Genomic DNA, 12,011 nt, shown 5'->3' with positions numbered 1-12,011 from the left:
TAAAATTGGAAGTAACTTGTCGATGTTTCGACGAAGTTTCATTCATCATCTTCAGGCTTGTGTCTTCGGCTTCGTGCTTCTCAGAGCAATGTGAGCTTGCAGCTGCTTCTTCCTTTTAACTGCTAATGGGGTGTGACTTGATTGGGTGGGGGCTTGGCTGTGTTCTGATTGGGTGGGGGGGTGTACTCATTGGTTGGGGTTTGGCTGTGTTCTGATTGGCTGGGGGTGTGTTCTGTTCAGGTGGGGGCTTGGTTGTGCTCAGGTTAGTCTTAGTTGCCAAGGGATTTGAGCTGGTGAGATGTGGTCCTGTTGTTTGGCTTCGTGTTCGTGGTCATGCCACATCTTCATGGTGAGCGTCCGTTCGCTTCATGTTCGCTTCGGAGGGGTTTGAAGTGGGTAGTGATGCAGCTGTGGTATGGCTTCTGGTCCGTGGTTGTGTCTCATCATCTGTGTGGGTGTGAGTCTGCTTTCTACATGGAAGTGTGGTGGTAACATCTTGTGTGGGTCTGGTGTCATTCTTCATGTTAGGTACTCATTTGTTAATGAGGGCGGGTTTCCAAATGGCTGGTAGGTGGGAGGGATCATCTCATTTATTTATGGGCATTTTTCTATCTCTTTGGCTTCTCTGATTATTCTGTTGTTGAAGTGTTCAGTTTTGGCGATAGTTCTGGTATTTTTAAAGTCAATCTCATGTCCTGTGGCTTTGAGGTGTTGGACAAGGGAAGAGGTCGGTTCTTCTTTTTTGATTGAGTTCTTGTGTTCTTCAATGTGTGCCCTTATTCTTCTGTTGGTTTGTCCGATGTATGTGGTCGGTCAGGCGGTGCATGGGATTTCGTTTACTCCTTGGTTTTCTAACTCGATTCTGTCTTTAGGGTTTCTTAGGATGGTGGATATTTTTCTGTTTGTGCAAAATGCTGATTAATGTTGTGTTTTTGGAGGATCTTGCTGATTTTGTCTGTAGTGCCTTTTATATATGGGAGGAGGGCTTTGCCGTTCTCTTGTTCTCTGTCTTGGATTTTGGTTGGGTTTTCTTTTTGGATTAGGTGGGTAATCTTCTTTCTTTGGAATCCATTGGCTGTTAGTACGTTGGTGAGAGTGTCTAGTTCGGTTTTTAGGAGTTGTTCGTCGGCTAAGCATTTTGTTCTGGAGAAGAGTGTCTTGGCTACGGAATTGATCTGTGCTGGGTGGTGGTGTGAGAGTGCCTATAGATAGCGGTTTGTATGTGTTTTCTTAGGGTAGATGGTGTGTCCTAGGGAGCCATTGGATTTTTTGTATACTAAGCCATCTAGGAAGGGAAGTTGATTGTTAGCTTCTGTTTCCATTGTGACATGAAGATGTGGCTCGACCACGAACATGAAGACAAACAACAGGACCACATCTCACCAGCTCAAATCCCCTGGCAACTAAGACTAACCTGAGCACAACCAAGCCCCCACCTGAACAGAATACACCCCCAGCCAATCAGCAGTTAAATTAGCAGTTAAAAGGAAGAAGCAGCTGCAAGCTCATATTACTCTGAGAAGCACAAAGCTGAAGACACAAGCCTGAAGATGATGAATGAGACTTCGTCAAAACGTCACCAAGTTACTTTCAATTTTACGCAGGAGAAAACCCGACACACATACATACATACATACATACATACACATACACATACACATGTATGTGTGTGTGTGTGTGTGTGTGTGTGTGTGTGTATATACATTTTGGCAGAATCTCATCTGCCATCATCAGGCTTCTGTATAGTGTTCGTCTGTGCCGAAAGGTTGCTACAACTTTAAAAGCACAACTATAATAATGTGGGAAAATACCCGAACAAAGCTGAATACCATACATATAAATACCCGTGAAAACTTAAGAAAACAAATATACATACTACAAATAATGTTTGCTGATTAATCTGCCTCAAAAAGGTAATATGTAGCTTATGAAAGTTCCTTCATTGATACTTGCTCATTATTTGCAGTTCTTAAAATTTGCTTTCAATTTTTCCCATGTAGTTCCATTGGTATCTGACAGCTGTTTCATTTAACAACAGTGTGGGAGAAATGATTTTCTTTGATGAAAAAGGCAAATTAGCAACTGGCTTTGATATTATTAACTGGGTCACTTTCTCCAACCAATCATTCCATCAAATCAAAATTGGAAACATAGCTCCAGGGACTCTCCCCCAAGAACTTCTAACTATTTCTGCAAAGGAGGCAATCTGGCCCATCATGTTTAATCAGGTAGCTTTTGCACCGATATCAAGTCACAGGAAATAATTTCTATTGTTTCTGTTATTTTTACTTACTGCTTCAATATTCAGACAGTTTCTTACAGGCACATACTTCCAGTTTTGACATGGCCGCATGAGGGCCTTCAGTTTGAGGCTCTGAGGCATGAAGACAACACCACAGCCCACCACAGAGAATGCAGATGAAGCAGTTCAAATTCCTCCAGATCAAGGAGGAACTACCAACTTCCTGGACAGCTGCTCCTTGCAGTTGAACTTTGGACAGTTGAACTTTGGACAATCCAGCACTGTTGAAACTCTGAGTATTCCAGATCCAGATGAAGATATTCATGAAGTGGTAGTTCGGGTTCTGCAGATTTACTAAATGGGTGAATGGATAGCAAATGAAGAAATAGATAAAATATGTTGAATCAATACTAGAGGTGATATTCAGCCTGTTTGGACCGGTTCTGGTATAGCGGTAGTGGAAATTTTGAGTAGTTCAGAGAAAGAGCAAATACCACCATTAGCTGGCCCTGCCCACTGGCCCCCGCCATTTGCTCTCCTATATTCCTTTGTTTTTTTTATCTCAGCTGATTTGTGTGGCAGAGCAGACTGCCATGCCTTAGCTGAGCTATATGGTGTGTCACACTAGGATGGCACACTAGGACACACCATATACCAGAAGAAAACACACACCAACCGCTACCTCAACGCCCAATCCCACCACCACCCAGCACAGATAAACTCCGTGGCTAAAACACTAATTACCAGAACCAAACGCCTGGCAGACAAGACACACATTAAGGCTGAACTATGCACCCTGACTAAAGTACTGACAGCCAACGGCTTCCACAAAAGCAAAATCACCAGCTTGATCCACAAAAACACACTGAAACATAATAGAGACCCAGAAGATGAACAGACCTATGGAACAGCTGTCCTGCCCTACATAAGAGGTACTACAGACAAAATTAGTAAGGTACTACACAGACATCACATCAGGACTGCCTTCAAAACAGACAGAAAAATAGCAGCCATCCTTAGCAACCCCAAAGATAAAATTGACCTGGAAAACCAAGGCATATACGAAGTCCCTGTGCATCATGCCCGGCCACATACATTGGACAGACCAATAGAAGAATAAGTACCCGCCTGGATGAACACAAAAATGCAGTCAAAAAGCTGGAACACACTTCCTCACTAGTCCAACACATGGAAGCTACAGGTCATAGCATCAACTTCAATGGCACCAAAACCCTGGCCACTATGGAAAACCCTAGCCACAGAGTCATCAGAGAAGCCATAGAGATTGAAAAAAAGACCAGAAAGCATGAACAGAAGAGATGATTCCACCAGGCTGTCAATCATTTGGAAGCCTGCACTCACAAACAAAAAATCTCCACACCACAAGCCAGGCAAACACCTGGGCACAAACAGATCCCCTGATACCTCCAGCTCAAACACACCCCAACCAGGCACCCAGATGAAACCCAGCTTCCTAACTAATGATAGCCGTCCATTTACCCGAAGCCAAGCTGCACTAAAGACCTCCATTAAAGTAACACAATGCTGCCAGCCAATCAAGATACAAAAAGAGCCAAAAACAGACAGAAGATATCAGAAACACCCATCAAGCAGAGACACAGCAAACTCCGAGACCAATAAACACAGACCAAGACTCCCAACCAATCAGGATGAAGAAAAAACCATTCTGGCACAGCAATAGGCTGCCCCAAATTTAAATCTGAAACCACTGTAAAAGTCTGACCCACAGACGGACACAATACAGAAGCCTGATGATGGCAGATGAGATTCTGCTGAAACGTTGCTACAACTTTAAAAGAACTACAATGACGTGGGAAAATACCCGAACCAAGCCGAACACCATATACATATATATATATATATATATATATATATATATATATATATATATATATATATATATATATATATATATATATATATATATTCTTTTTTTTTTAAGGCTTTTTAGGGGAAAGAAGGGGGAGTGGTTTTAAGAAATTTTGCAACACTGCCAACTAGAGGCTTGAAAATATTTTATTTGAAGTTGAGACCTGGGAAAAAAAATTCTTCTCAAGGCTACTGGAAGCGCTAAGATAGAGGGAAGAGCACTGGAGGATGTTTATACAGTGCTCTTTGGGAATTCTATTATCAATTGAATATTTGAAGCTTGGCCTTGAAATTTGTGGAGAAGCCAAATAAGAGCCTTGGATAAATAAAAGGCAGTGTGTGCTTTTTTTATTTATTAACTGGTTTATCCCTCCCCTCCAACCTCACAGTATTTTGTAATATTGGTATACTTATTTTTTATTTTACCTCATTTTTATTTTTTTTTTAAAGGGAAGCCTCAGAATATTTGTTTCTCATTTTTATTTTTATTTTATTTGGATATTTGCCTCTTTATCTCTACTTTGACTTATTTTTATGGCTATTTTCCATTTTTTTGAGGTCTTTTAATTGGATTAAGGTGGGAAGAACTCTGAAGAACTCTCTTTTTTTCTTTTTCTTTGCTTATTATTTTTTAATATTGTTGGGTTTTATTTTGTCTTTTTCTTTCTCTTTATTTAATTTTTACTTTTGAATTATAATTGAGTATTTCACAACTGGATTAAGGTCTTGAAGAACCTGAAGAATTTCTCTTTCTAATTTTGGGCTTTTTACTTCTTACTGGTTTTTTTTTTTTTTTTTTGGTGTTTTCCTTTTTCCTAATTGATTACAATTGGTTACCTTATTAATTGGATTAAAAGAGCCGGAAGACTCTGAGCTATGGAATGAGTAAGAAAATTTTTACCTTTGGGCATTTCAACTTCTGCTCCTGTCTCCCCATCAACTGGAGGACGACTTTCAATAATGGCGAAGCAAGAAAGCACAAGTGGATTTAATGACGGTTATGCAAGGAATACAAGAACTAAAAATGTGTATGGAACAAAGAATGGAGAGTATTGGACCAAAGAATTGGGAAGATTGATGAAAAATTTGAAAATGTTCAACAAAATGATGGTGAAACATGATGAGAGAATCCAAAAAATAGAAGAGAAAGACAAGCAAAGAGATGACACCGTTGGAAATATTGATAGCAGATTAACAATGGTTGAACAAGAAAAAGTGGGATGTTGAAGTGGGAGATGGACAGGTCAGAATTTTACCTTTAGATTTCAAAATATTGAGGAAGAAAAAGGGACAAAATTTGGCTGCAGTAATGATTGAAATCTTGGCTGGAATATGGAAATAACAGAGGAAAAGATGATGGATGGAGTAGATGAGGTATATCGAGTCTTCACAAGATATCGCATGAGGAACAATTACCAAGAGAAGTTCATGTCAGATTCACCAAAAAAACTATTAAAACCCAAAATATTACAAGTGGCAAGAGAGAGGTGTTGAAATACAAAGACAAAAGAGATTTTCGTGGTCTTAAAACAAGTACCTAGAAAAGTGAGAGAGATTAGAAGAGAATATCGATTTTTGACCAAAATACTATTGAAAAAAAGAGGTGAACTATAGATATTGATTCCAGAAGGATTAATGTTTACATGGCAAGAAGGAGATATAGAATTGATTCAATTGTAGAAAGCAGAAATATTCTACAAGGAATTTTTTCGAAGGAAGAGAAGTAGAGATAGAAAAAGAGAACTATTTTAACTGAATTGAAGAGGACCAAATGGGAAATGGGGAAAAGAGAAGCAATATAGGTGGACAAGTGATGACCAAAGAACAACGTAGTAATGAGGGTCGAGCTGTTAGACCTAAATATAAAGCATAATAACCATGGAGGAAAAAACTGCGTTTCCATGAATATAAATGGACTGAATTCAGCTACCAAAGAAGAAAAACTTTCACCAAATTAGAGAAGCTAAAATTTGATATAATTTGCCTATAAGAAGTAAAAATTAAAAAAAAAACGGTGGTAATGAACAATTACTGCACGATCAAACTTAGGAAAAAATATTTACTTCTCTGACTCATATGAAGAAGAGGGGAGGGTGTTTGGGTATATAAAGAACTATTCAGCAAAATTTATACTGATGAGACGAAGAGTTTATTGGTTGAAATATGGGATTACTAAACAAAAACATCTTTGGCTGCAATTTATGCACAATGATAAACAAAGAATTTCTAAAAAATTACGTGAAAATAAGTAACTGGACCATGCTATTATACTTAGGGGAGATTTATTATAATTTTTAAACAACTATACAGCAAAGCAACCGAAAAAAGAAGACTCTTAATCTTTTTTTTTTAAATGACAGTTGAATTAAACTTTAAGGTATATGGCGAAAGAAAAGAAAAAATCCAAAATTTTTTTATTCAATAGACATTATCATGGTCCAGAATAAATGATTTTGAAGCGTCAACAGAATTATTATCCCCAAATATTCAAGAAATTAGTATTGAAACAAGTACCCATTCAAAACTAAATTAAATGGAAAGGATAAAAGAAGATCAATAAATTAAAAAATTAAAAGGAAAAAAAATTTTTACAGATGGATAGAGTTGTTTCTTTACATAAACAAAAAAAAGTTTTCATTTCAAATTGTTTGGATGAATGGAGCATATGAGATTGAAATAGACTAGCAAAGAAAAGAACATTAGAAGAAATAGATTAAAGCTAAGAAATGACATAAAAACTGGAAAAGTAACCAAAAACATACAGAAAAAACATATTAAAATAAAAAATGGATAAAAAAGAAATGGATAAGTAAAAAAAGAAGGCAAAAATTGAATAGGAAAAAAAATTAATAAATAGATTGTGGTTAGTAGTAAATTGAGAAAAGAGAAAGAATCGAAAAAAATTACATAAGTATACTATCAATCAAATTTGTTATGGTGTTAAAGAGAAAAAAGGAATCATTCGAGACTTCATGGATAATTTTATAAACAGGGGGATCTTGAGGAAAAAAAAATAAGTATTTACAAAATGCTAACTCTACCACAAGATTGATGAACCGGGGAAATTGTTAGAAAGTGCTATAACAATGATGGGATAACGGCTTTAACCAGTTAAATAAAACAGAACAATGAAAAGCACCAGGTTCAGATGGCCTTCAGCAGAATTTTTTAAAGACATTATATTGGAATGTTACGAGCGCCCTTGAAAAACAAATGACTTTGATATTTTTGATGCCCAAAATATGATAATGTGAATGGAGATTTGTTATTTATTGGAACGATGCTTTACTACAGTAAATTTATCAAGCAATAGTAGCCATATTTAAGAAGCAAAAGAATATAGATGAGAATTTTAGATTTGATTAATATTAAAAAGTGCACAAGACAAGGATGTCCATTATCTTTTTTATTTATATTGACCTTGGAAGTGTTAAATAGAAATATTAGAGAGGATACAAACATAAAAGGAATGAAAGTTCAAAAGGAGGAATTTAAATTGAAAGCCTTTGCAGATTTACTCTGGTTTTTATTTTGGAAGATCCTTCTAGAGACAGCTTTAAAACTATTGGAAAGATAGAGATGTATGGTGAGATGGCATGGCTTGAAAATAAATAAAGACAAAACAAAGATTCTGACAAAGAACATGTTGTTAAGACAAAGGAAGAAGCTGGCAGACCTATTGAAAATTCCAAGTTACGAAAAGTTAAATATCTGGGGATATATTTGACATCAAGATGTACTACACTGAAAAGAGAATAACTATATTAAACTTAAACAGCCCAGATAGCATCTGATCTGAAAAAATGGGAAAACCTACAATTGTCATTGATAGGTAGAATCTCCACTATTAAGATGAATATTTTACCCAAATTCTTATATTTGTTCCAAACAATACCAATTAGGTTAGGTATGATTACTTTGAAGAATTAAATAAAATTGTGTTGAAGTATATATGGCAAGGTAAGTGTTAAAGCGAGAATAAATTAAAACTCTTACAGGATGCTAGAATTAGAGGAGGATTTGGCCTTCTAATTGGGAGTTGTATTATCAAGCTGCAAACTTAATGTGGCTAAAGAATGGATAATGTTAAGAAAGACTAGATTGTTGGCATTAGAAGGACATGATTTATTATTGAGTTGGCATGCTTTTTATGGTATAAGGGAACTAAAACACAGGGTTACTTTAGAAGGCATTATATGGGAATCGTTATGGTTGAATTGGGAGAAAATTAAGAAACAATGTTATTTGAAAATCCCAGTTTGGTTATCAACTATTGAAGCTTTTCTTATCCTATAACCTATAAAAGAAGGAACAAACAGTTAGATATGGAATTACTAGATGAAAAGGGCGAACTTAAACGATGCAAAATTTAGAAGAACAAGGCATAAAGATGAATTGCTTTTCATATGCACAAAATATAACTTCATAGGTATCTTAGAGATTCTAAATGGAAGGATTTTATGATAAACTGACTGATTTAGATAGGATTTTGGACAGTACTGATGAAAAAGCATCAAAAATTATATAATTATTTGTTGGAAATAAATAGAGGAAGAACAAGTTAAAGAAACAATGATTGCTTGGGGAAGAATTTTGGATATGGGATTGATTTAGAGAAATAAAAAATTGTGGTCTCAAAATTACAAAAATGACAATGTCAAGAATTGCAAAGAATGTTCAAGAACAAATCTGAAAAATGCTGGAAATGTCATCAGATTCCTAGCATATTACCATATGTGGTGGACTGGTGAGGAGGCCAGGAAATACTGGACTAGAATTTGTGATATGGTTGGAAAAAAATGACAAAGAAACATATAGATTTGAAACCAGAGATTTTTTTATTGGGAATTTTATTCCTGATACATATAATAAAACTTAAAATATTTGATTGTAAATGTATTAACAGCAGCTAGGATTGTATTGCTAAAATTTGGAAGAGTGAGAAAATACCATTAGAGGAAGAAATTATTAAGAAAATACTGGAATGTGCTGAAATGAGTGAGATTGACATTTGAAATTAGAGAACAAGAAGATAAACAATTTTATGAAGTTTGGGATCTTTTTTACCATGGTTAGATAATACAATATAATAATAGAATATTTAGAAACCTAGGAAATAATGAATATACATTTTTTTTTTGGTTTTTGATAACATCTTTTAGAATGTTTTATTAAGATAGACTTGGTAGGATTTTACGATCTGTTATAAAATAAACTAACTAAATTATAGTTATCTCAGCCTAAGTATGAATTAGTAAAATTATAGTCAAATGATTGTTTAATAATGATATTAGGATATATAATTGTTGATTGATAATATGAGTTATTATGTAACATAATTATTATGATGACTATGAAATGGATGCACAAAAAGGAGTGGTAAACCAACCGATACACTGTCTGTAAATTTATGAAGAATGATGATGTTTTTATGTTATGTTTTATGTTTTATGTGTTTGTTCGTGTTAAAATAAATAAAACGTTTATTAAAAAAAAAAAAAAGAACCATTAGGAAAAAAATGAATCCCATCATTGATCAATACATATTATATGCTATGCTAAGAAAAGTTCTAGATTTTATTTATTTATTTCACATGGTATAACAGATATATACCATTAACCATTGTTTTTATTTTCAGTACTCATGTTGTTTCTTCTTGCTGAAAGATCCTTGAAGATGTGGCAGCAGAATATGTAGATAATTTAGCTATGACAAAGTCATGTTGCTCAGACGTAGTATGAGGAGGTTAAGCTATTCATACTGCATCCAAATTCTGGAGATGTCTTATGTACATGAAAGAAAATAAGAAACCAAATGTTTGTCATTTTAAATCAGTCACCAATTAATACCATAATTAATAAGAGTTAATCAGGATGGTAGATATGTGGGGTAAAACTAAATGTTCTAAAAACCTTTCTGTTGGGAATGTAAGCTCCCAATGTCTGTAAAGATACATTTATAAGCATGGGCGTGATGGATCAAATATTGGTGTTAATCACATCAGATCTGGTGTTGTTAAGGTATGCTGTGGTGTTTTCACAGTTAGGTAAAACATCTGAGAAGATAAGTAAAACTACCCAAGGAGAACTACCAAAGTCTTTCTTTCATTTTATGGAAACTTTCATTGTTTGAAAACAAAAAAAAAACAAAAAAAAAAGGAAATTTAGAAAACATTTTTACAAAGAAATTAATCATTTTCAAGCACAGATATGACATAGGATTTTAGAAATTTATCTATTGTGGCTAGCTGTGCCCCTAACTTTGGCAGATCTTAATGGTGGGGAGGTATCACCCTTTATCTGATAGGGGGAAGTTTCTCTCATATTTTGATGGCTCTGATTTATTCTCTTGTTGAAGTGTTCAGTATTGGAGATTAATTTGGTTCCCTCAAAAAATTAATTTCATGTCCTGTGGCTTTTAGGTGCTGGAAAAGGGAGGAAGTGTTTTCTTTTCTGACTGCATTCTTGTGTTCTCCGCATGCATGGCATTTATTTTCCTATTGGTTTGTCCAATGTATGTGGCTGGGCAATTGTTGCATGGTACACACACACACACACACACAGAGAGAGAGAGAGAGAGAGAGAGAGAGAGAGAGAGAGAGAGAGAGAGAGAGAAGATCATATAAACAGGCAAATGACAAAACCTGCATCCTCACTTATTTTTGCCATGTCGTATGGGGGATTCACTGGAAAAGCAATTTTAGGAAGAGTTAGTGTAGAAGTAAATCAGGCCACCAAAAACACCATAATCAAAGCTGACACCAACCAGAGTATAGAAAAACTCAAAGTTATAGTGCAAGATCAGAAGATGTAGAGAGACTTTGCCAATAGAACCAATAATTGGACAAGCCAGAATGACTCATCACCTTCATCATCATCATCAAACTATTTAAACATGGATATAGGGTCTTCAAATACTATGCTGGAAGTATAAAACTCAACCAAGAACTTTTTAACCATCCTTGGATGTACTTGAAAAAAAGCTAAACAATTGATTGAAACTTTTAATTTAATTTAAAACATTGAAAATTACATATACAATTTAGATATGATATTTTCAATGTTGGGGTTTATATGAACAAAGTATTCAAAAATCACTTGATGCTTTTCTTCTGTACTTGGAAAAAATGAGATTAGATGTGTGGAAGGACCCTACAAATACCTACAACAGCATAGGTTAGTAAAGATGAAAGAACTGGCAATGGATAAATTAACAGCTTTTGTAAGAGGAAAAAGTCACTCAAGAAATTAACGTACAAGGGGAGTTGTTTGGTCTTTTGCAGGGAAAGGAAAAAAACATTAAATTATAACATAAGGATCAGGTGATTATTAAAACATTAATTTTGAGGGAGGGAACAAAGGCTGTTATAATATAGTGTTAAAATTAGAGAAGATGTCGTAATATCCATTCTTTGTATATACTTTTTTTTCTCAATTAGCAAATATCTTGCATCTCTTTCTTACGGTCATTTTCTTCTACTTTTTTACCTGATTGTTGATTTCGCTTAGTTCTTGTGTTTTATAATATGTAAAAATTTATATGCCTAAAATGCGAGTGAAATCCCTAAACTAGTTTAGATGCATGAATTTCTAAATAAGTAAAGGACAATTTTTCAATTTTCCTTCTTAATGCCCATTGTACAGCCTTTTTCTAAGTGCAATCTCAATGCTTATCAGGTTGCAGCAAAATAAAATAGAAGGGCCATTTTGTTGCCATGATTGCCTCTCTCATGTCCAGAAGGGAAAATTTCCAAACAAGACAGGTAAGAGATCTAAAGCATGTAGATTTCCCCGTCACAGTGTATTTTAAACAACCTCTAGGCTTTCTTTTTATATATAAGCAGTAGTTTTCCTCCATTACTTAAAACTTTGTCCATAA

The sequence above is a fragment of the Notechis scutatus genome, chromosome Z (genome assembly GCF_049901735.1).
Source record: "Notechis scutatus isolate UNSWTSFEM ecotype Mainland chromosome Z, rNotScu1.2, whole genome shotgun sequence".
Lineage (NCBI taxonomy): Eukaryota > Metazoa > Chordata > Lepidosauria > Squamata > Elapidae > Notechis > Notechis scutatus.
This window is presented reverse-complemented; position numbering follows the sequence as displayed.